General features: G+C 43.6%; 1 protein-coding gene across 12 annotated transcripts in view; it reads right to left on the bottom strand.

Moving 5' to 3' along the window:
• mbnl2 (muscleblind-like splicing regulator 2) overlaps nucleotides 1-22,043 on the bottom strand; it is a 57,296-nt gene that overhangs the window by 19,638 nt on the left and 15,615 nt on the right. The window lies entirely within an intron of this gene.

The following is a 22,043-nucleotide window of genomic DNA, read 5'->3' as shown; positions in this document are numbered from 1 at the left end:
GAAGATGGCCGTGGACCATGAACAATAACTCACAGAAATCCAAACAGCGCTGAGGAGGTCATCATCTCCATGGCGATCAGATTCTGAGCCAATTACATTCACCCGAGTCGAGAGCTCATCACATCGTCATGTCTCTGCTTCACTGCGGTCTAGAGTGTGTGCGTGTTTGTCTCGATATCTACCATCATCCCCCTAGCAAAAAAAAATGCTAAAGAAACAACCGCATGACCTCGACGTTTGAAAATCTTTCAACTGTTCGTGGCCCTTTCTCTGGGCCAAACATATCACCCCTCTTAATGTTACAAACACTGAATATTTATACCAATATTTATGGGATATATCCAACATTTATTTTATTCATTGCAAACCTTGCCGCTCATTCTTCAAACCAGAGAAGCAAACAGTTCATATCTGGGTCTGAACTGACCTCGTCAAAAGTCAGGCTTTATTTAGAAAAAGATTTCCATTTCCTAGGGTAATATATCCAGCAGATATAATTTGGAATCTGCCCAGTCAGCATGTCATGCATGATAGGCCCCAGGAGGCCCGTATGAAGGAGCATATAGAGGTCAATTGTCTTTCAGATACAGATACCGTATCAGGTATCGCTGGCTAAATAAAACACTTACCGCAGTACCGCAGTACTGATTAACGAAATTATACTTGCCAATCACGGGGTGTAGGTGAACAAGAGAAGGAGAGTCGGATTATGTTATACAAAATCCTACCTACATCACAATGATTAATAGAGGAGTACTTTTTACTAGACGTGAGAGGCTGACATGGAACTATAGAGTCATTCAGAACCCACAGGCTCAATTGTTCATGATCTAATAAAACCTGCTGCAATAGGAATGCAGTTTGTGAGTATCAATCCATGCTATCGTAAGGGTGAGTTAGCGAACAGCGCTATCTCCACAGATAATCTCCACGTCTGTGTGGAGACAGCTGAGGTGGGGTGTCAAAGCGCCGAGGGAGATCCGCTCATCGGGTCGGTTCTCCACTAGATGAGGGGTCGAGTGCTGGGAGGGTGAGGAACTACAAGAGACACCAAAAAGGAACTCTCCAGAACCTGTTTTATACTGTTAATTAGGACAGGCTTAACTCTACAGACCTTTGAATGACAAATGAGAGGTTAACGTATCCACCTTGAAGATGATGCAAATTCTTTTAGAATTCGTTGGCAGTTGGAAAAGTTATGACGTAATACAAATGCAATTTCCAGTAATGCAATAAACATAGTTGTAAAGACGATGATCTTTGTATCTGAATGACTGCTGCAAAATAAACACGGCAACAAAACCTTTGTCCCCTTACAGCATCCAAATATGCACTTTTGTGAACTTTGCAAACGTGCTTATGTCATTCAGTCCCTTGACAGTGTATTTCTTTTTATCAGCATGAGTGGTGGGTAGTACCATAAAATTAACTTTGTAGATTATATCAAACTCTAGTTTAATGTGGTTTCCTGGATGACATGTTTTGAGTGGAGCTCTAAAACAAACAAGGATGGCCATATAAATGTTGGACAGTCTTAATATGACTTTGTTTGGCAGTTTTTGACCACTGCAGAAATTAGATGTGAACACAAACTGATGGGACTTGAGGATCGAATGTCATAAACACATAACATGACATCTACTCCAGTTCTCCTACATGACAGGAATAAGGCTACTAAAAGAAATAATCCAAATGCTGTGACAGATGCCTATTTGCAATGCCATTGCTATAGGATCCTTCTGTCCTCATGCAATCACAATTCTAAAGGTAGGCAGGCTATAGGTTCCTTCTTGAGTAGCTGATCTTCATCGCAATGTGGGGCCAGTAAGGGTAAGGGCGATATGAGATGCTAACTAAGAGAACAATCTAGAAGGAGAAAGACATTAAGGCAACAAGGTAAGTCAGCCATAGGCGTTTCATCTGTTCACAAAATGAAGAGGCAAGGTCACTGATTCATTCACTTTGGCACTGGTAACGTTAGCACAATGCCTTTTCCACATGTCCTTTCTTTTTCAGCTGTTGTGAGGAAAATAAGAGGAGAGAAAAGCAAGGCCCCTTACCACAAAACTCTAGCAGTTGAAAACATAATTAGAGTACTGTACAAAAATGTAGAAATGTGGTCTGCGTATTAATCATGACCCCAGTATTAGGACTCATGGTAAAATCTTGTTTTTTTTATCAACAGGAATGTTGGGCTATTTTTGAGCTTTCAAACAGAATGTAAAATGACAATGTCAATAGTGACCTCACCTTGAAATGCGACTATACGTAATTTATGCACCACTCGTGTTACAGGAGAAGAACTCCTTATGAAAGCAATGCTGGCAGGAATGTTTGTGCTTATGTGCACATTCAGTCGGGTTCTGCTGTTTCCATTCCCTCTTTTCCTGAACTGTCTTTTTTTCTCTACCTCACACAAACTGTTTAGATGCATTACCACTTCAGCCAAGCTCAGAGAATAAACTGTGAAAATGGCTTTGAAGCTGATGGCCTATGACTCAGAGTTAGCTTCTGGACAAGTCTAAATCTCTCACAGACGCTTGAGCAAAAAGACTGTGAAATCTGCCTGTTTAACAAAACGAATCATGAATGTTTTCTGTCTTAAACCTACTCCAGCACTCACTCTCCTACCTTCTCTACTTCACTCTCAGTCACAAATCGGTCTCTCTTTTTCAGAGTCTCTCTGCATCTCTCTCCCACTCTCTCACACTGTCACTCATTCCCACTCTCACTTTTCTCTCTCACACTCATATACACACACTCTCACACACGTTTGTCGCTTTTTTTGCATACAACACCTGTCTATATCCTGAATCAACAAACAAACCCTGTGTCTCTGTCTCTGTCTCACACATAGATATTACGCACATAAACAAATGAACCCAGTGTCATATGCAGCTCATATGCACACATAAATGAATAACTGCTTGAGGAGAAAAGCTGGTAGTGTGACCACCAGTGTGGTCACGCCGCTTCTCCGACACTGAGTCATTGTGCTCTAAAAGTCCCGGTCACACCCAGTTAGGAAAACATGACTATCCTCCTCTGCTTCTGTTGAGTATGACTGCTCGACTAAACACTGCAGTGTTACTGACATGTTCCAACCACTGTCACCCAGCCACTAAATGAGGGGACAAAACAAAATAACACACATGCACACACACACACACACACACACACACACACACACACACACACACACACACACACACACACACACACACACACACACACACAAATGTTGCAGAGGAAAAATGATGGATGATGAAGAGATTAGATGGCTCGCAGTAAAACACTCTTGATGAATTAGACTCAGTACGGTTGCAGAGATGTGCCTGGACAGCAAAGGTCAATCCTACACACCACCTGGTAAGCAGTGCCACCGCAGGGATGCGCCACCACACATGTCCTCCAAAGAGGGATAGACAGAAGGGATATGCGGTAGATATTAAGGCGCCTCTGCATGGCGGAGAAATGGACAGACGAAAGAGGCTTAAATGGATGAGCCCTTGAGACTGCTGACAAAGGAAGTTCTCCTATGGGTGCCCTTGTTCGTGCATGTGCTCTGCTACCTGATGTTGACCTACTGTGAAGAGCTGGGCTTGGTTAGGGTGAAAGAGGGCAATGTAATCCTTTACAGAGAGGCAAGCGGGTCTTCCTTAGGCAAGAGGGGGAGAAAATCAATTCATGGAAGTGTTACTAATCTATTCTTTAGATTACAAAAAAGTCCTTCGTAATTATCTGTTCATTTGGTTACAAGTAGAGAAAAAAGCCTATGGCAACTATAGCCCACACCTCATCAGCTTAAGCCGAGCAGTAGCCTATGCAGCATGTACTCCACAACTAATGACTGTCAATCTGTGCTCCACATATTAGGAGAGAATACTACAGGGGTATGCAGATGAATGCTGCTAATTTCATAAACATATTGAGAATATTCGTACTTAACCCACTTAGTTCTATCCCCTAAGACCCCACCCCTAATCACGTCCATTAATTACCCATGTGACTAAGTCCTCTCACTTAGGAAATAAAGGTTTTACAAGCAAGTTGTGAGACAATTATGACCATGGTTCAATTCACTCCCCCCGTAAAAGAAAAAAGAAATGTTCTCAACTATGGACTAATTGGATTAATGCATGGTCCTCCCCCCACCTTCTCCACCCTCCAAAAATGAGTGGAAGCTAATTAGTTTAGAAGGGCCAATTCTGAGGTTAGGGGGAAAGGGGGCTGAGTGCCTTTGATAAAATATAAGCTGCTACCTGTGAAATAACAAGCATTTTCATCTCATCGAGTCCTCAGAAATGGGGTAATGTATGCATCAGATGTCCTTCGCCCAGCATTCCTTTCATTAGTCCGACAATTACGTGGCTGCATTAGACGAGGGGAAAGTCAAACATTTACCACTCGTTAGCATATTCCCTTATACGCACAGGGGTCTGTTGTGCCACCCTAGCGAGCGGGGATTTTGCATTGGACGTGTGGAGTGCTGACTGTGTGCCTGTGGGTGGGTAGGTGACATGCGGACACACACAGAGGAGAGTCTCAGAGCGCCGGGATAATGGTGCTTCAGTTGAGGCCACGGTCGACCATCCGCCATTTGCATTTTCTTGTCAATGGGGCTCTATTTGACTGGTCAAAGAGAGCAGAGTGCACTCATGAAATGCCAGTAAGCTCTACACAGGCCGGCACGCTCTTCATTAAAAATCTTCAAAGCTGCCTTTTTTTTCGTTCAGGCTTCCCCACCTCTAAGGTTGCTCTCTTTTCTCTGCTTTGCACCCCTAAGTTTGCATTTTGCTTAATTTAGTTCGCCACGTCATATCCAAGAGGCCATGCGTGTTGCAAATTTGAAAGAAGAACCAGTCTGTTATGCACCACCGTTGCGTCATAACATAAGCCAGCTTCACTTCACTGTCAGTACTATGTGGTTTCCACAAAGACATCAGAGTCTCGACAGCAAAGACAGATGACCATGTTTGTTTTCACGTCAGCAGAGCTGAAAGGCCAGAAAGCAATCTAATGAAGCCTCCAACACCTCTAATCAAAGGGAACACACTGGGGAGAATGCATCGGCCCTTAGTCTCCCAGCACATTAGACAGACAGATCAGCCCGTCAGTCCACAGTTACAGTTACAGATGAAAGATGACAACATTTAGACTCGCTTCAGGGTTTCTTTTTATTATTGTTGCGTTCTTTTCTTCCAGCTAGATGCATCATTTTGCGATTTTCCTCCTAAAGAAGGTTGTCGATTTGCCCCCTCTGTTACCTCTGTGAAATATATGACTGTCGTTGCAATGAGACTAATTTCCTGGTAATGTCCTAGTAACAATACCACTATGTTAGTGTAGTTTCCCAAACTCAGAGAAAAGGGACTCTTCTGTTTGTGGCCACTCTGGGTGGTTGGGGGCATTCCTGGGGCATTGATGGCGACCAGCAAGTCAAACTGTGCAGTTAGAGGAGATCAAGCTAAGTGAGTCATCCTGCAACCAGAACCTAGCAGGATGGGCAGCTCTGGTGGTCAAGGAGGGCCGGTAAAAAGTGTCTCCTGCCCAGGACTAAATGGCAGAGGAAGTGACGAGGAAGCTGGATGCACTGGGACACTAAAGCCCTTCATGGCCAGATGAGTCGCGCCGGCTCCACTTTCGGGTTTCAGGCTGAGGCCCTCCAGTCTCTGTTTACCTGCTGATACAAGATGCTTGCCATCCACAAGGAAATGGCCCACCAAGTGTTTAATGGAGAAGTGATTCAGACGTTCTACTTCTAAGGCCAAGGGGTCTACATCCAAGGGGAATAATATCTAAGAGATCCCATGCCAATACAGGAACCAAAGGAAATCTAACCTGCTGCTTTAAGCCACCATAGTGGTTCATTCATCATGTCCACTTTTACATCTAGGCCTTAATGGTAGCAAGGTAGAAACTTCATTAAGGGAAAAAAACACCTACCTGAGATTTAGTTACTAAACAGGAGGGCCTCCTTCATTTCCTGATTTACTCTGACAGAAATGCTGCCGTGGTTTATGCCAGGAGACTGCGAAGCGCTACGGCCAAGCACATTGAACTCGCTGATTCTGTGTTTTCAAAACTGTGCACTGCAAAAAGTTGGACTTTTGTTTTGCTGTTGTAGAAGTCAGTGATGGAAATCAGAAGAGGCTGCGTTTGCCTGCTGCAAGATGCATGATATCATTCACACTTGGGTATGAAGCAAATCATGAACAATGGATCAGATAAAAAAGATTTGTCTTTTTTTTAAGTAGGTAGAGTAATGATGTCTAACCATGAAATCAGTAATGAGAAATCTTACTTCAGTAAATACAGTAATCAGTAATAAGAACATCTACTTCCTAATGATCTTCATTTCAATGATAGATGAGACTCACAGGGGGAAGCTCTCTAGTCTAACTGTCAATTTTGAACTGAACTTGCTTCCTCTGATGTAATGTCATTTTCACACAACACTTCAGAGAAGGGGATAGAAGATTGTAATCGATACATTCTCTTTCTTCTTTGCTTTTTATGATCCTGTCCATACGTATGGGCTTACCGTGTTCATGCTTATGCTGGATTCTGTAAATTCCCTGAGGTAATTAAGAATGCATTTGTTTCAACGCCAATAATCCTACAGACGGACTAGCTCCTCTGCTGGTGATACGCCTGAGATTAATACAGCAGAAAGACAACACCCCTCTCTCATAAGCCTGGCTTTGCACCGCAGGGAGTGAAAAAAGAGGAGGGGGAGGAGGAGGAGGAGAAAAGAGCTATGATAAAGTAAAGAGAGAGGCTTGGAGAAAGAAAGAAAAGCTGCTTATACCACACCCCTACTAACCTATTCATGCCCCCCCACCTCCCAAAACACTGGCGAGAAGTGTCCACCACTGAGTAACTCTCCAGTGGACCACACATGAACACACAAAGAAAAGTATGTGTGTGTGTGTGTGTGTGTGTGTGTGTGTGTGTGTGTGTGTGTGTGTGTGTGTGTGTTGAGCAACACTTAACTGTCCTGGGGTGTTCTCTGTGTAGCCTGTGTGTGTGTGTGTAAGTGAGAGTCCAAAGAGATCCAAGCACAAGTCAAGGTGGGGGTTGACACGTGGGAGTTTATGTGGAAAGAGGAGGAGGGTGTTTGCAGGCTGTACAAGGCTGTACAAGAGACACAATTCACCTGTCTGGGTTTACAGAAAAAACGACAGGACAGTTATATTCTGTTCTATTTCGTCCATATATTTATTCAATTATTTGTCTATTTCACTATATCTTTACTGGATGTGTCTTGGGGGAGGAACAAACACTGTTTGTTATATACCCAGGGGGTAGTTTGTGTGTGTGTGTGTGTGTGTGTGTGTGTGTGTGTGTGTGTGTGTGTGTGTGTGTGTGTGTGTAACTTGTGGAGGGCTAATGCACCTGCGCAAGCACCCTGTTTGGGGTGGTGGATGGGGGGCCGGGGTGAACATGTATAATCCAGATAGACTGCAAGAAAACAGCTGATAATCTGATCATGTGTGAAATGCTGAGACGTGGGACCCATCTAGAAGATCTGAGCTAATCCATACACATGCATGCGTGCGCACACACACACACACACACACACACACCCACACACACAAACACACACACACACACAAACAAACACGCACGACGCACGCACACACGCACACACACAGGGACAACTCCGCCCTGGCTCTATAACATTAAACATAGTGTCCTCTGTCCCTCAGGCAAGCTCTCACATGCCGCCTAATGACAGACTACAACACCTGCGACAGTATCACATTAGCGAGATCAAAATCACGGGCGGTGCAGACAAGGATTTAAAATTTAATTTCTGTGTAGGCTAATGGATGTGCTACTGCTACCTCCAGCACGTTGGACACTGGTGGACAATAAAACACATTAACCGCATCAAACACGTGCTCTCTCACAGACCACTCGGAGAAGCCTTTCACAGACTACGATCTGAATAAGCCACATACACACAAGACTAAAGGGCTACAATAGAATTAGGCCTTCTAGGTAATATCAAAAATTCATAACCATGGCATGGGGAGAGGCTTCATTCTGCAGGACCACATTTGACTTTATGCATTCTACAAGGGAAATCACTGCTGCAGCTTCCTAATACACCAGGCTAACTAGGCTATAGCTGGACAGCAACAGAAATGTGGGTGTGAGAAAAGAAAACAACATGGCCTTGAGGGCTAGTGCTTTTGCTTTGTCCTCTTTGTCACAATTAGTGTCAAAAGTGACACAGTAATCACAGCAGCACATCTTGTGCTGATGAATACATGAAATTGCCTGTCTTGTATCCACCTTTATCCCTGAGCCAAACATGGGCGTTACCATGACACTTCAGTTTTCAGAAATCTGGTTTGGTTGCGTTGTATTGACTTTAATGTGATGGTACAGTACTGTAGGCAGTGCCTGACATATCCCAAGCCATGTAAAATTAGCTTTTTTTTTCTTTTTTCTGTCAGTCATATATTATATAGAATATCCCGGTAACACTTTATAATAACTACACACAATTCATAATTTATTAAGCCTTTGTTACTTATTAGTTAATGGTTTGTTCATCATTAGTAATTTTTTGTTTATACATAATTTAGTCATCAGTAAAAAAAATATCAGTAAAGCATTTGTTCACACAATTATAAATGGTTTGTTCATAGTAAATGAACTTGAATTTCCCCTTGAGGATCAATAAAGTATCTATCTATCTATCTATCTATCTATCTATCTATCTATCTATCTAAATAAGCCTATTCAAAAATATGTTTGTAAGTACATGATTTATACTTAATAGGTAATGAAACAACCACTTATAATGAAATCATTTATAAACCAGTTGCAAACTATTACAAAATGCTTTGTTCATCATTTGTAAAGCATTGTTCCTATGTTAATTCTCATAAATAAAGTATTTGTACACACAGTTATAAATGTTTTGTTCATAGTAAATAAGCCTATATCTAAAATATTTTTATGAATTATTGTTAATTCTTAATAAATTATGCAATAATATACACATACATGCAAGTGTGAACTTTATAACTCATTTGTAAATGTGTTGCAAGGAATAAAACAACCTTCCTTTAGATGAGCTCACAAAATATCATTAACTAACCACTTGCAACTCCTGAGTTAATTATTAATTATAGTATTAGGAAGTGGTTTATAAAATATGTATCCTTACCCTAACAAATCATTAGTGCATGTGTATGTAACAACTGTTAAATAATGGAAATATTACTTAATCAAAAACATATTATTGCATCATTTATTAAGTATTAACAATAATGTATAAACATATTTAAGATATAGGCTTATTTACTATAAACAAACTATTTATAACTGTGTGAACAAATGCTTTACTGATGATAAATTAGAAATTACTAATGATGAACAAACCATTTAAAATTTCGCCTGCTGAGACTGCACTTCTTATGCCAATAGCATGGACGGAAGATGAAAACCGGACGGAAGAAAGGTTTCATGAATAAGGTGGATAAGTACAGTAGATAGAAAAGTCTAGATCTGATGAAGAACACTGTACAGAACTAGATATAGAAAGCTGTGTTCAAACTAAAAGAGAAAGAGTAAAACTGAAAATATTTCCCTTTCGGCTCAGAAAATCATTTGGAGTGCTACATTTTCTAGAGCCATGAAATGAGAACAAATAATATAACAGGCATGGTGCATTTATCACAGAGGCTAGCATTGATTTATTTTCTTGTTTCAATTCCAGGAACAGGCCTATGTAAATTCAGAGAGAATGAGAGTGAATGAGGGGGTGGGGTGTGGATGTACACTGAAGGACTGAAGGACATCTCGACTCTTCCCCTTAACACGTCAGTAGTGTGAGGAGCCATGAGCCTGTGGGAGGACAGAGGAGGCTCTGGTGGCCTTGCATTCCACAACATGCTCACACACACACAGACACACACACACACACACACACACACACACACACACACCTACACACACACACACACACACACACACAAGGACATGCCTGTGTACACACTCTCACACACAATGCCTTCCCTTTTTCAGTTCACAGCATGGTTAACAAGCATCTAGCCTACCTCCACATGACAGAGGCGAAATGCATTCATTTTTAGACGCCCATAAATAGTCCACTCGGGGCTGTGGAGGCGCAAATGCATAGGCTACGATTTTTAATTGTGCTTCGCCCTCTAGCCATTGCAAGAGTTCCAGGAGTTAACTTGACCCTGGCAGTACATGCCTTTTGTGCACCTACTGACTTGACAGAGAATGCTGTAACATGCAGCGATGATGAGACGACGTGGTAAAGAGCAGGCCACCTCTGCATGTTCTTCCTGTGACCTTTGAGAAAATGTATCTTAACAACGCGGCAGACAGAGACGGGAATGACAGCTAATGTTGACCTTTGCATGTTTTAATGAGTCTTCCGACCACTTCGTAGTGAGTGGATCCTCTTTATTGTGTGGCTGCCATGAATATGACAAATCACGGCTGCATGGGGGTTGGGGAGTCTAATGGCAGACCTCTTTCCGGGGCAAAACGCATTTGATCAAAACAACTGGTAGCATTTCAGAACTAGCTTTATACCCGGCAATATAGGCTAACAGCCTTAATTAAGGACTGTTGGGACCCTGAAAGACCATTATTTGGACCAATTCATTAGTGGTCAAGATGGAGACTCAGGTGTTAAGACTACAACTGCCATTGTGGATGTCTACGCTTTCAGAGTATTCTGTTACTGCCTGCACCTTTGCTTATGATTAGCAAATTGCACAACTGTTAAGTCAACAGCCATTACTGAATATCCATTACAGTCTGAGACAGTAGAAGAGAGACGGCAAATGGCTATAATTCCACAGTCCAGTGTGAGTGTGTTATCTTGATAACATGGTCTTCTTTGAATCTTTGCCATGTCCGTGAGTCAAACATGGGCTTTCTATTTCCAGTTTTATTGATTTTGATGTGATGGTAGACAGTGCCTGACGCACTCTAAGCTATGTAAAAGTAAACTTACATTTTTTTCTCTTAGTCATATAGGCTACTATATAAAATATCCATATAGAGAGCAGAATTGTCTATATTTCGAAAGAAATATAAGTTGATGAATATTCTAGTTAGCCTACTGAGACTAATTATTATGTAAATAGAGTACACAGAAGATGAAAACCGGACGGAGGTAGGGTTTCACGAATAAGGTGGATGGAAAAACAGCGGAAAGACTACAGCTAAAATATATTTCTATATTTGTCTTAAATACGTTGCAGCTGGATTCAGTCAGTGTCATCAGTGCGGATAAATGTAATTTGCATTTTTCCTCTCCAGCTACGCGGTGGCCTTTGTCAACTGAAAGACGCCGTTACAAAGGCCACACCACTCCCTGAGGTATTCCATTAACAAGCCGGAGGAGGCTTCAGATGACAGGAAGCAGGAAAAGAAGGCTGAGCATGGCTGAGTAACCCAGAGCTGACGGGAAATGTGTGTGTGTGTGTGTGTGTGTGTGTGTGTGTAAGTGTGTGTGTACATGTATGTGTGTGTGTGTGTGTGTGTGTACATGTATGTGTGTGTGTGTGTGTGTTGATTGGTTGGCTCACCACCACATGCAATCTTAAATGTCCCACCCATTACAATTAAGCTCTACCTGCTTAATGGTAATAGACTAGTGTTGCACGGTGTATCGATACTAAAAAGGTATCACGATGCCTTCACGCAAAAAAACGATACGATTTCCGACGTTTTTAGAATCGATACTAAATTAAATAATAACGTTCTGTGTCTGTGTGAACTGCTGCTCTCACTGCTCCTTGCACGCATCTAGGCAAGTGGGCGGTCCAGCAGGCAGCTCTGAGGAGTGAGTCGCGCAGGCAACGTCAACATAGTTCTTTGCCGACAGTCCTCGGCCTTGTGGATAAAACAAAAGGTGAAATCTGGAACTATTTCAGATACATCAGCGAATATTGAAGGCAAAAACCATCAGGTACACAGAGGCCCGCTAAGTAAAATATGTTTCAAAGTCATTTTAAAAGCAGTAGGCTACGCATGGAACTTGGCTAAACACCTCGCAGACATATCCCAACATTTGTAAAGAGTTCAAAGAAAGACAGGTTAACGAATATGCTATAGAAAAAACGACTACATGGTTAGTGCCAAGTTCTTCTCTTCTGTTTTAGTCTAGCCTAAGTGAAACGAGTATGGTTCTCTGGGATAAAGCGAACCTTCCTTCATCAATTAATTTTGACGAGACATAACAAGCTGTAATCATTTTGACGAGACATAACGAGCTGTAATCATAGGGTGCTAACATGATGAAAGCGCAATGTTCACGCCAGAATAACATTACCATAACTTGTAAACAATCTATTTCATGTTCAGTCAGTACTACTGGTAACATTTGTCATGGCATGTTGACTGCAATTTGTTCAATAATTATTGCCCAGATGTAGGATAGGCTACCTGAAATGCGCTAATTAAAGCCCACAGCATATAATACCACCAAAGCGTGTTGAGTCCTAATAATAATAGCGGCTTATTGTTACGTGGTAGCAAATCATGTTATCAAAGAAATAGACGTCATGTAGGAATGCGCACAGATATATTGCAATAGGTAATGGTGTAGGCCTATCTGACGAAGACCTGAGTGGTGGTAACGCGTCGTTCTTGTACACTGGGCTAAAAAGACTATCCTCACATTTTTCCCTTTGCAACTGTCAAAGAAATCCCATGAACACGGGAAGGCCTAGGGTAGCCTAGGCTATACTGTACATCAGATGGCCTAAAGATTAGGCCCCTCTGCATAGCATTCAGTGCAGTAGTTACAGCATGCAGTAATTTCAAAACTGACCTTGATCTAGCTTAGTTTGGCTATTTAAAGCTACTTTATTGCCAAAACACAACACAATGTAAATGAACTACAACAATCAATAAAGGACTTAATCACACAAAGTAGGCCTACTATTTTACTGACTATAAAAAATAATAATTATGTCGGAAGTTTAGAACTCGGAATTGACACTACAAAAGTGCACCGAATTCAACACAAATGACTCAATACACTTGGAGGAGGTATGAGTCCTTTCTTTTTCAGACATCTTAGGATTTCGCCCGTAGTATCGTTTCAGTATCGAGCATCGTGATATTTATGGCAGGTATCGTATCGAAGTCATAATTTTGGTATCGTGACAACACTATAATAGACTACAATGGAATATGAATGTGTGCATGAAAAACAGAGAGCCACAGACAGAGAGGGGGGGGGGTGGGGTGGTGAGGGACCATAAAAAGAGAAAGAAAAAGTGAAGGCAGAGGGAGATGGATATATGACAATTAGCGGACTAGCAGGGGAGAGATGTAAGCAGATAGGGAGGCTGAGAAGCAGGAGTCAGCAAGAGAGAGAGGGACTGATAGGGATAGCTGGGGTCTCCGAGAGGTCAGCAGAGAGCTTAGGCCATGAGTCTATCCCTAAATAAACCCGCAGGCCTCTCCCTCTCTCTACCCTCTCACTGCTGGCGATTAGACTCTCTGATCCGGTGGCGAATCCGTGGGTATCTGTAACGGTATACAGGCTGCCAATTAGTGACCCCACCTGTTGCCCTGGTTCAGAGCTGCAGGCAACTGCAAGGGAGTGGTGTGGTGGTGGTGGTGGGTAGGTGTCACTTTCGCCCCACAGCTTGGCCAGGCATAAACACACCCCGCCTTGGGAGAGTCAGCCAGTTGTGACCTCTACAATATGGACAAACCAACATGGGAAGGGCCATTTATTGGGTGTTATCATTCTATTTCGGCTCTCTGACTTCAAGGGGTCATTTGAGCTAAACCTGACCTTTATAGTGTTTAAAATGATGAAAATAAACTGTGTTTTCATTTTCCACGCATTCCTCCACAATTATTAGTTTGCAACTTAAATATAGCGCTAAGCCTCTGTGTGAACTCAATGTGAAATGAACAACATCCAAGCCCATACTTTTCTGCAATTACCATTATATTGTCTGCACTGTCAGGCTGTGCATTTTACAGCATGTCATAGCCAACGTTTTGACGTCTGCAACACATCATATTTAGGTCTGTCTTTGTCCCTATTTATTCCTTTACTGTAAATTCATTTGGGATCAGAGCTTACATGTACGTGGACTAGGTGAGGACACCTTTTAGCTAATGACAGTCTAGAAGTGCATGATAAAACTATTTACTTTGCAGTGCTGCAGTAACAGCTCTTCTTCTTGCTTTGCACTTAATGAGGAGTTAACATTGAGATTTATTGTGCAAGACAACACCAGGCTGCTGTAGGGGTTATTTTTACAGTGCATCTGTTTGCTTGCGTGTTGGACATAAATCTTGACTACACACGCACGTTAACACAGTATATTTATTAAATACTAAACTGCTAGGCATTTCACTCTATATTCATCAGCTTGGGATTAAGAAAAATAGCTGCTGAATACAAAAGCTAACTTTGAAATACATACGTACTTATGTATGATATGTAATAGGAGTAGTAACATCTCATTGTAAAAATATATTCTATTTATTTATGAAAAATGCTGTCCATGGAAATGTAACAATATGGATATGATTTAAGTAGCAACATGCACTATACAATAGCATGTAATGCATAGAAACATTGAAACTCCTGTTCTTTACCTAACTCTGTAGAAAGGACAGTACTACTTTCTTATGCATGCCATTCATTTGAGGTTGGCTTCTAGCAACAAGAACTTTTTCCCTCCATTTGTACTGAGGCAAAAAAAAGAGTGTGCTCATTTTTTCCTGGGCAATAGGCTTAACATTCACAAGAGCTATTTTATTATGGTTATTATTGCTACTCTCAGGGAAGGAATTAGTGGAAATGACTCCATCCGTGCTGTCAGTCAGTCTGGCGGCTGAGAATAAGTAATCCATAAATGTCACAGTTTGGCCACTATGCAAGAGCTGTTAGTACATTACCTTACGCCGAGACTAATAAAGACTTCATATCGACCCACGCTTGAGCTTTCAAATGACATCCCAAGCCTATCTTTGCCGAGTCTTGCTCTCAGAGACTGGACATTTTTCAGGAGGCACTCGTGCTTGCTCTGTCTTTGTTTCATAAAGCAGCAGTAACCATATTGAGGCTGGAAGAGTAAGGACATAGCTCTATAAACTGTATTATAGAGGAAAAAATCAACAGCCACCAGAGCAAAAACTTAAATGGAAATTTATGAAGCCTACAGCTATGAACTGGTGGACAAAATCGTTTTGGGCACAACGTGAGCGGAGAGGACCTACTGGAGTATGCAAGATTCCACGGTCATAACCCCTCCACCTTCCCACATTGCAGGAGCACATTCAATTCTGCAGTCACATGATGAACTGGTGCTCCTTTTGACAACACAGCCTCCTGACTGGAACGATGCAGGTCTGGCCTGTGCCGCTGGTCGTGGGGAGCGAACTAGCACCGAACACTGCCTGCTATTCATGACAGTGACACTCAGGCCTCGAGACAGCCTAACCAACCCAGCCACCCAGCCATGGCCCCACCCCAACCCGTCGCCTATCAGGGACTTAAAGGTTGCTGCCTAATTAGACGAGGCTGCTGATTTCAAAGGGCCAATTAAAGATCCTCTCTCTGCTCATTACCAGGTCTCGCTTTTGCAGCACCAGCTGTGGCCTCCCAGTCTTTGGCCGCCAAATCCCAAGGCCCTCGGCAATGGCAGCCATTAGGGTTCAGAGGGAAGAGGAGGGGTGGGGTGGGGTAGGAGTTTAGCGACCATAGGGTGAGGACATGCCTCATTATTGCTAAAGTATAAAGGTTAAACAAAGGGTATATGTGTGTGTGTGTGTGTGTGTGTGTGTGTGCCCACATGTATCTATGGAGAAGAAGATAAAATAAGGACTTCAAGTGATCAGTCTTATGACTGGAGACAAAGACAGGGTGAAAAGCAAAGGAAGAGGAGGGAGGGAGAGAGGGAGAAAGAAAGAGAGGGGGAGGGAGAGAGAGAGAGATTTCTGTTCTGCATACACAGTAGAAGGAAAGTTCTGGAGCGGGGGCTGGGGGTGTCAGCTCTATTTAAAATCCTCGGAGAGTGTGGTAGGATATGCCAGTGGGAAATGATTGCTTTGGGCTTCTAAAATCAGCTGATGGTACCGAAAGCTTGTGCATTCTCTCGCTCTTCAGGAACTGACAACACCCTTTTGTAAGACAATCCAGTAACAGTATCTAAGCCAAGTTAAAATTAGTTTATTTCGGACGATAAAAACATGCAGAGTATTATTTGGAGATCTGGCTAGTCTTGAAAGATCACCACCCACTCAATTAAATTTCCAGGTCAAGATTTACTTCAGTGTTTCGTGAAGTCAAAAGCCAACAAGCAATGCTGAAAATAAAGTGGAGAAAACAATTAAGGAATGTTGTTTTGTGGGGTTTGTGAGTTCCCCTCTCTCTCCCTCTCCCTCTTTCTAAATCACTTTCTCAGGTTCCATCATGTCTTACAGGAGCAGGCCTGGGGGCTGGGTGCAATGAGGGGAAATGGAGCAGAATTCAATATGAACGGAGAGGCAGGGATTAACCGCATATCTCTAACAGCCTTGCCGGGAGCCCAGGTGAAATCTGTTTTTGGTTTCACAGTCCTCCTCCGCATTACATAATGCATATCCACTGTACCAGACAGACAGTTGTGGATTACAAAGCAGGAGCTCAACAGAACAGCATTATCATGCGAGGAACAAGATGAGTGCAGTCCCAAGTGAATATTTGCCTTATGCTGCCAACCAAGGAGCAAATATTTTCCTGAGACGCATGCGGCGTTGCAGACAAGTCGGGGGTCAGATATTTCTTAGTCGGGATCTCCCAATTTTGTTCCAGACAAACTCGTAAGTCAAGAATTCAGAACTCTTATTCGGAAAAATTACACTTCAATGCGACTTGCAAGTCGGAGTTCCTATGTCTAAACTTGAGGCAAGTAGATCTGCCCAACTTTAAAGACGGAACAGAAATCTAACCTCCGATTTCTGAGTTGTCTGGAATGTAGCAGCAGTCCTCAGCTTTGGCCTAGAGCCAGGTCAGTGTACTGTGCTGTGCCAGGTGCATTTGCCTATAAGCAACAACAGTCGTGTTATCAGTTGCTGCAATCAAATGAAGCACTAACAGAAGAGCAACTGACAACAGCGACCAATAAAACAAACGAAACATTTTTTTCATTCAGGGAAGTGGCGTCTACAACTCACCAACTCACCTTCAGCACTCTCTACCTCTCCTCCTCCTCCTACTCCTCCTTCTTTCTCTCTCTTACCCAATGTTTCTCCCTCCCTAAGGTTAGCTTCTGTTTTCTCTCTCGAGGACTGGGAAAAGTGAAGTCACATGGACCAAATGAAGTCTGGCGTGTTTGGGAGGGGAGGGCGGGGTGAGGCTGTGGCGCAGACCCTGGTTCAGGAATGAGGGAGCTGCCGAGCTCATCAAAGCCCCTGCTCCCCACCAGTGGCCTGGCGCTTAAGCCCCAGTCAGCGCTTCATTGTTTTTTTCAATGACCCGGCTATTGGGACCCCTGCCGTGGCGCAGGCCAACATTCCCCCCCTGCATGTTTGATCAGTCTAGGGTGTGGCCCTCTACAGCAGATTACGCCCAAAGAATGCTGGCAAGCTCCCGTCCTCCGCACACCCACGCCCACACACACACTTGTTTAAAAACAGACACACACACACACACACACACACACACACACACTTTTTTTTTAAGGTGTGGTAGTGCCAGAGATCTGAGGAGAGCTTACTGTGGAAGCATTCATGCAAAAAATAAAGTAGCATTGTAGAAAGTTAATGACTAGATGAGACCTAGGCCTAATTCTCACAGGAGATTTTATTAAGGCCAAAATAAAAGATCACGTGAGAGAGGAAAGTTTCTACCGAGTGTTGAAACTAATTGCAGACAGGCATGCGACATCTGTTTAGAGTTCATGTCCCTGAGACAAAAGGAGAGAGTGGGGAACCACAACACAGAGCTCCCTAATCAGACTCCAGCTATGTCGACTGACCGATGAGAATCCCAGATAAGACTGGAGCGGTCTAAGGACATCATCATTTGTTTGCCCAGTGTTGAATGAAATCAAGGCCTGTGTAGGCCAGGATCCTCACAGAATAGTACAGTAACTGCCCAGCAGAGAAGGAGAGAGCAGGTCACTTAAATGCCTACTGATTCCCTATCTTCCACAAGCCCACTGTGATGACAGTGATGCTGACGACACTGATGACAATGACGATGATGATGATGATGATGATGATGGCGATGATGAGTGATGATGACGGCCAAGTGTTCATAGAGACGTCGCTTTTTGATCCTTCGATGTCGGCTCTTCCTATCATTGTGAAGCAGAATTCACCAAGCGTTGGATTGTTCACCCACTAATAGGGAACGTGAGCTGGGTTTAGACCGTCGTGAGACAGGTTAGTTTTAACCCTACTGATGATGTGTTGTTGCAATGGTAATCCTGCTCAGTACGAGAGGAACCGCAGTTCTGACTGAGTGGACCTTGGTCTCTTTGCTTTTCCCTAAATCTCCATCAGGATCTCTGTAATTGGCTTCAGCGCAGCCCAGGCTTCCCGTCTAGCTGTGCATGCTGTTCACCTGGCGCTCCCAGCCCCCAGACCACTTTGATTCGTTTTCTCCTCCCCCCGCTCCCTAAACCGCCTCGATGTTTACAGAAGCTTGTTGTTCCTACCTTTGATAACGTTTAGCTAAGGCGTTCTCACTGTGCTGTCAGATATGGTGCCAAAAAAACACCCCCTGAAGTCTGGCGTCCATTACTGAAATAACACAGATGAACACAACTGAAAACAAATGTCTTGTGCAGTCCAATTCTCTAAGGCATTGACGACAAGAATCTGTAGAAAAGTCAGCTGTAGTGCTATGTAATATTTGTGTTGGACAGGCTTTAATCCAGTGGGTATTTTGGCATTCAACATTCTAGGAAATTCTGAAAATGAATTCTGAAAATGTCGAATAATAAACAATTCTAGAGGTTTGTGGGTGTGTTTGTGTGCATGTGCGAGTGTACAACCAGAGGGGCTGTCGAAGGTTCTATCAACATGTGTGTCATCACACAGATAGCAAGGAGGAGCACAGATGATTCTCCCAGGGTGACTTTTACTCAGCCCTCATCGGCTGTTTCCTTGATGCTCGTGTGCACTGACAGATGTTGACTGTTGATAGGGCAATCACACCACGCTGGTTGCAGTCTCCCGAAGCTGCAAGCCACCACTGCGAGTCACAGAGGACGTGTCAGCAACAGACAGCGCTCGAGTGGTGGAGAGAGAGAGAGAGAGGGAGGGGAAAGGAGGGGGAGGAGAGGAAAAAAACACTCTGACAACAACAGGCCATTCACTAGTAGGCACTGTGACATCATCACATGACTGTGGCATTTGTATATTTTCAGCGCTCCCCTCCCCCCCAAGCCTCAATCTGTCCCTGTTGGATGCTGCTGCATAGTCAGGGTGGCACAGAGACAGCTTCTCCAGCACAAACAACAGTAACCTTTCAAGTGTTCTGGTCTGATGTTCAGACAGCGGTATTTATCATATTTGATAACATTAACGTGGGAATCAATGGGGAACATGGCCTGCCTCTTGGCAGACATGTCTGTCATGAGACACTGGCATCTCGTTCTGCTTCTAAGACCTCTCGACTTGGTTCTAGTCTTTCTACTTTCTATAACTACATAATTGCTTCTCAAAACAACAACAAATGAGAATCTTGTCTGTAGCCAAATTCACAACAGATGTGTCATGCCACCTCATCCCACAAACACTGCAGATCTGCAACCTTTTTTTCCATACAGTAAACAAGCACCTGCATTCAAAGAGGACACAGCGGCCTTACCCACGCAAGACTCTTCCTGGACGCCTCACAAATGCTGAGAGCAGCAAGCATGCATGCCCTCCGCGAAACAAATGGGGCCACTGACAAGATTCATTTGCCTCTAATGCGCAGCACGCTGGCCTGAATGAGAACACAAGCCACCCTTTTGTTTGAACGGTTGCAGGTCAATGCGGTTGCTGTTTCCTTGTTGGGTCGCGTGGTCCAGGCCGTCGGCTCGCCACCCTACTGTCCCCGCCGCCACTCTCTCGCCCGTCAGGATAAGTATCTGGTGATTGCACTGTGCCATGGGATGGCCAGAGGCCGAGGGCTGCTCCCGGGACAGTTACTGTACTCAAGAGGCTCCTACAGGAGCGCGGCTAGCCGTTAGAATGTTATCAGCAAAGAGCTGACATCTCCAGGCAGAGTGGTGAGCAGAATCCCTCACTCAGCCCCCCTGTACCTGTGTGCAATCATCCACTGACACTGAAGAATAGTGAGGCGCTAAGAGTTTAATCTCGCAATCACTGCTTTGTTACTTTGTACAGTTACACAAGATGACACATTGGCAGTAGACAGACCTGGGGCTTGGGTGGGCGTACAACTGGTAGTCTCCACAGTTGGAAACATTCAGATCCCCAAGAGGCCTTCTCTGCCATGTCAATGATATCATGACCAGACATTCCAGACTCATTTGATTTGGCATAATGAGACCTCTGGTTTGCAGGTGGCTTTGATTTGCTGTACATAGACAAAATCGGCCTAAAATGCTGAGCAACACCAACAAGTAAAGTCTATGCTGAAGTGTCTGCTGTCTACTGGACCATGCCCCCCTGACAGAGATACAATGATTCATGTCAAAAGCGCTCCCAAATTGATCCCAATTGGAGGCAGCTGTTAACCCATTAAGCCGTCAACGGCTCTGACGGACCTAGGCAGCTGTAATAAAGCATCAGTCAATCTTTACCCGCTGGTCGTGCGGTAATTTGGCCCCGGGTAGCCTCCGCGATGTACACACTGGGACTCAGACGGAGGAATAACATGAGAGTTGCCAAGGAAGCAGCTGATCGTCCCTTCTGTGCCACTGAGTCACATAAATGCTGAGCCGCATTGCCAAAATATTGGGAGGTTCACGGTGAGAACAGATTTTCAGGATGAATGGGGGAGGAAGGTCATGTGAGCCAGCCTGTGGGCAAGCTCGGGATTGTTGCTCTTTAACGGTCAGCAATCTGATGGAGTCATGCAGTTTGCCAAAGCCATTCAACTGGGGGAAGGTGGTCTGAAGCATGTGGCATAGTGCAGAATGAATGGAGATGTGTGCATTTTGTGGGTTAAACCAGAGCGGTATAGAAAACCGAGTGGTGACACTCCCATAAGAGACCTTGGAAAAAGACAGCATCGCTTTTCCATGCCAGTTTCCAGGTTATGGAGACAGTTTTGGAACTGAAAACTGCCAATCACTTGGTCAGTAGCCAATGAGGTATTAGATTACGCCCTCCAGCATCCAGAAATACATCCCACCCTCCTGCAAAACAGCCATTCAGCACAGGTTTTTTGGAACTATTGATCGTGTGGCGGCGACATCAAAGAGTGTCGCAACTCTCTCTTTCTATGGCTCTGGGTTAAGCAGTACACCTCTGTGGAATCGGTATGGCAGAAAACAGTTTCCCGCTTGCATAGTACTCTATGTTTGCAATCTTCTTATATCACAAATTGTAACACATAGTAATTGGATCCAGCTGTATATACCAGACATGTGACCTTGACTAATTTACTGTATATGATGAACGAAGCAGCTCTGTGAGCTGGCGATGGTACTTTCGAAAAGCTGAGATAGCTGCTTACGCAAATGTGAAAGCTAAGCACTGCCTTAAGTCCATTGTTCCAAAGAGATAGTTGGTACCTGTTCTCGTTTCACTGGTCATTTGTCACTGTCATGAGAAACAGTGTTTCCAGGGTTTCCATGCCGCATAAAAAAACCACATACAGCTCAGTGTATTCTTCCATATGTGATAGCAATCTGTTATTTCCCGTGATCTATATATAATTTTATTTTTTCCCTGAACACAGAATATTGTACACCTTTGAGATTTAAGGGGAAAAAAACTGGCTGAGCTTAAAATGGCATCACTGACCTCAAAGCTTTGTCAGAAATAATAAAATGAGGCTATTGCACCTAGAGGCAGCAGACATAAACTGAGACTGTCAGTGGAGAGAAAATACTTAG

Source organism: Alosa alosa, chromosome 23 (assembly GCF_017589495.1).
Source record: "Alosa alosa isolate M-15738 ecotype Scorff River chromosome 23, AALO_Geno_1.1, whole genome shotgun sequence".
NCBI lineage: Eukaryota > Metazoa > Chordata > Actinopteri > Clupeiformes > Clupeidae > Alosa > Alosa alosa.
The sequence above is the reverse complement of the archived record's forward strand: the minus strand, read 5'-3'. Positions and strand labels throughout refer to the sequence as shown.